Here is a 4,465-nt window from a genome sequence, read left to right as displayed (position 1 = left end):
CTTTGTGCGTAAGCCAACAGGCCTAGGGTATTCCAACTCGTTGGTGGACTGTACCCATAGTATGTTGGCATTCCATCCCGATGGTTCACTGGACCCATAGTATGTTGGCATTCCAACCCAATGGTTGAGGGTCTGGGGTATTCCAACCCGATGGTTGACTGGACCCATAGTATGTTGGCATTCCAACCCGATGGTCTAGGGCTTGGGGTATTCCAACTCGATGGTTGATTGGACTATAGTATGTTGGCATTCCAACCCGATGGTTGAGGGCCTGGGGTATTCTAACCAGATGGTTGATTGGACCCATAGTATGTTGTTATTTGCACATGTTATCTGTTTGGGTGTTGGTACTTTGAGGGAACTCACTAAGCTTTGTGCGTATAGATTTGTTTATGGTTTCAGGTATTTCAATAGATCGTGGCAAGGTGAAGGCGTGACCGTACACATCCTCGCGTTTTGGACTTATGATTTCTAGGAAAACTCTGGTAATGTGAACGTTTTGAAAACTATGTTGAAAGAGATTCTAATTTTTAAATAATGTTTTAGGAACAACGGTTTTTGTAAATACTTCTATAGAAAAAGGGTTGTTTTGAAAACTTTAAATTTTATGAAATTTTTGGGATGTTACAGGATGCCCTTTGGTAGGCCATATCCTAAGAGGATATCATGGATTTCAATGGTGATGGTGGTAGCGCTGGGGTAGATTGAGATTAGATTGATGAGTAGTGACCGATTGACAGACAAGATTAATGAATTGTTGGAGATTAATTTATAGTCTAGCGTCCTAGAATGAATTTATAAGGAGTCGTCGTTTTACATTCAGTTGTCTATTTGTATTTAAAAAAGCAATACATGATAAAATGTGATGGAATTGTATGTATATTAAACGAGAAATTAATTACCCTCCTGCAATTTCTTCCTACATATCTTCCTACCCATATTAAATGATGGCACGTGTCATATTTAATGAAAATAATAATATTTTAATACACTTGTGTGACACATGTCACCATTTAAGATGGATAGGAGGATATGTATGAAGAAATATAGGAGGATATTTAATTTCTCATAATAAAAAACCAAAAGGTGATCATTATCAAAATGTAAAAGGAATTGTATAATCAGTTTGTATAATAAAAATTTGAAATGGGATAGTTATTGAAGTGTAAGGGAATTATTGTATAATCGAAGTGTGTGAGAGATGGAGGTCATAAAAAAGGAAAAAGGAGAATCTTTCCAAAGCCAAAACATGGTTCTTTTAAGATAGGTCCCACATGGTGATCGGTAGGTTTTGGCTTAATTTAGTGGTTATTTAAAGGGGAAATGACACAAAATCTCCTACAAACTTGTGTAGGGTTGGTCCTTTTAGTCCATAAACTATTTTTGTGGCTTTATGAGGGAACAAACTCGTGGGCTACCTATCTTTTTAGTCACATTGTCTTGTTATACCTGGTTTGAGTGCCACATACACAAAACTTGGGCCCATCCCTTTCATGTTCATCATTTTCCTCTGTGTTAAAATGGAATAGTTTGAATTCGTTTGGAGATGATAAAGGAGGTGAGATGGTTGTGGAAGGCAACGAAACCATTGATCTACCACGTGATGCTTATGATTTGTAGAAATTACAGAAAGTCGTTGATGGAGGTGGAGCTGGAGATGATGAATGTTGAAGGATTGATACGTGAGAATGTTGCGAGTCATCTTCAAAAGTATAGGTTATATCTGAAGATAATTCATATCCAAGATCTTTCATCTTTAGATCACCTTTTCACTTTAACTCTGGCTCCCCAGAATTTACACAAATCCGACAGTAGCGGTCGTAGTAACCATTATCATGCTCTAGGGGCTATTACACTGCATTACACCCGATAGATGGTTTCCATGCTTTCTCTATCATCACAGATGGATCCTAATTCTATAGGTGGTGATGGAGGTTCTTACCATCATGGGTTTGATCCCCACTCGTATCCATATAATATGACATCGCAACATAGAGACAGTTCAACCAATCAGCATCATATGACCTCTAAGAAAAACAAAGCTAAAATGGATCTTCAATTCAAGAAACTCAACTTTTTAAATTGGAACTAGATTAAGGGATGTACTTTAACTTAAACACAAGATTGTTTTGTTCACATTTCGAAGACCCAAAGCTTCAAAGATGGATTATACATAAATATGAACATCATAAAGCAAAATTACCTAAATCATATAAGAATATAAAATAATCAGAGTAATAATAGCCTTAATTGCATGAAGAAAAAAATCCTAGATAAGATTTGATCACGAATTCATCTTTGCTTTGAAGGAAGAAAAGGAGATTTTAGGGTTTTTACCACAATCTTAGAAGTCAAAATTCCATTTTAACATGGAGGAAAATGATGAACAGGAAAGAGATGGGCCCAATTTTTATGTATGTGGTACTCAAACTGGGTATAACACGTAAAGGGGACTAAAAATGCAGGTAGTCTACGAGTCCGTTCCCTCATAAAGCCACAAAAATAGTTAATGGACTAAAAGGATCAACCCTCGAAAGTTTTGTTGGATTAGTGTCTAAGTCCATAACTATTTTGGTATGTACTTGACCCGATGGTGCATGGTCCTTTTGGGTTGCCTTCACCAAAGCAACTTGATTGGAGAAATAAATAGAGAGAGAGGTTATTATGATTTATTAATATGTTATAAGAATAATATATTAAAGGAGAAATCATATTTGTTTAATTAATATTGGTCAATAATTAATTAAGAATTAGTTTTGTGATCAAATGTAATTAATTAAACTAGAGGGGCTGAATTGTAATTATGTGATAGTTACAAAATAAGGTAAGGGTTATCTTATATATATGGTGAACGAATTTGAGGTGTAAATCTCTTAGAATTCGAGTATGATAAGGATTCAAGGATTATCTTATTGGTTGCTTAATGGATAATCAACTAGATAAGGATAATGACTGAAACCCTATCTCTACACCTATATAAACAACCCCAAGGTCATGAATTCGTGTATCCCTTCCCAAGAGGTCCTAAATACGAATTCTAACCTACCTCCTCTCTCTATATACCTTCTCCACTTGCTTATGGTGTTTGTGAGCCATTAGAGGAGTGACACTTGTGACTCTCTGCTTTCCAAGGTCAATTCAAGGAGGAATTGGATTGTTATTGCTATATAACAATCAAGGTATGTTCTTAAACCTATTTACATGTGAGTTCTGATTTCCATATGCTAGTATTAGGGTTCTAAGTCTTGGATTCAAAGTATGTACAATAGAGAAACCTAGATCCGAGCTTTAGGGTTTGTATGAGCACATAGGATGTCTTATGACCAAAACCCATCAGTGGTATCAGAGCCATGATTGGTTTCTACTGTATTGATGCTTGATATGTTTAAAAATTCGATTTTTGGTGTTCTGCTTGATGAACTCGGCGAGTCCCACTGTGGACTCGGCGAGTTGCCCCTACTCGGCGAGTTCCAGAGGGTGACTCGGCGAGTCGGTGCGTCAGACAGTGCTTATCTCGGGATTTCTTGTTGTTTTTGCATTGGGATAATTACCTTATCATCTTAGATTAATATTAATCCGATTATATGATATATTTGACTATAATTTTAATCTAATTCAAGATATTTATCAATTAATAAGATAATTGTTTCCTTATAAGATAATTGATTAATTATTTTAAGTAAATTGATAAATTGTTTTGCAAGAAATCATCAAATATGGATAATTATGTGATTAAATGTTAATTTAAATTATTTGATCCTTGTTGTTAAAAGTTTCATATTTGGCCCTTTAGGTTTTATAGTTTAAATTTGAACCCCAAAAGTTTTGTTGTTTTGAAATTTAAATAGTTGAAACCCTAATGTTTTGAAAAAGGTTTCAAAACTTGCCCTCAAGTTTTGGAATTTAAATTTTGATTAAATAGTTTAATTTTGATGCATATTTAAATTCTAAACCCTAATGTGTTGAAATGTTTCAAAACTTGCCCTCAAGTTTTGGAATTTAAAAGTTGATTAAAAGTTTAATTAGGAATGTTAAATTCTAAAACCCTAGTATAGTTTTGAAAAAGTTCAAATCACACCCTTATGGTTTTGTTAATTAATTAAGGTGTATGATTAAAAGAAGTTTAATAAATCCATAAAAGTTTAGGTTAACCATTTAATAGAATTAAAGGTGTAATTGTTAAAGTTAACCACATAGTATTTTAAAAGGTTATAAAATACACCCTATACTATATATAACATTAAAAGTCTAACATTATATATATATGTATAACTAAAAGTCAGTCTTACCGTTAGTAGGCCTCATTCACGAAGCTGGTCTATAAGGGGTGTTTAAGGAAATTGCCTATAAAATGGCGATTGAATGGGTATCCACTCTTACCCACCGCACTCTTGACTAGTGGAGGGTCGTTAGCCGAACGGGTAGGATAGGACGAAACCTTCCATTATAAGTATAATGAATTATA

Source organism: Lactuca serriola, chromosome 1 (genome assembly GCF_051521515.1).
Source record: "Lactuca serriola cultivar US96UC23 chromosome 1, Lser_US96UC23_V15, whole genome shotgun sequence".
Taxonomy (NCBI): domain Eukaryota; kingdom Viridiplantae; phylum Streptophyta; class Magnoliopsida; order Asterales; family Asteraceae; genus Lactuca; species Lactuca serriola.
Note: the sequence above shows the minus strand (reverse complement) of the source record.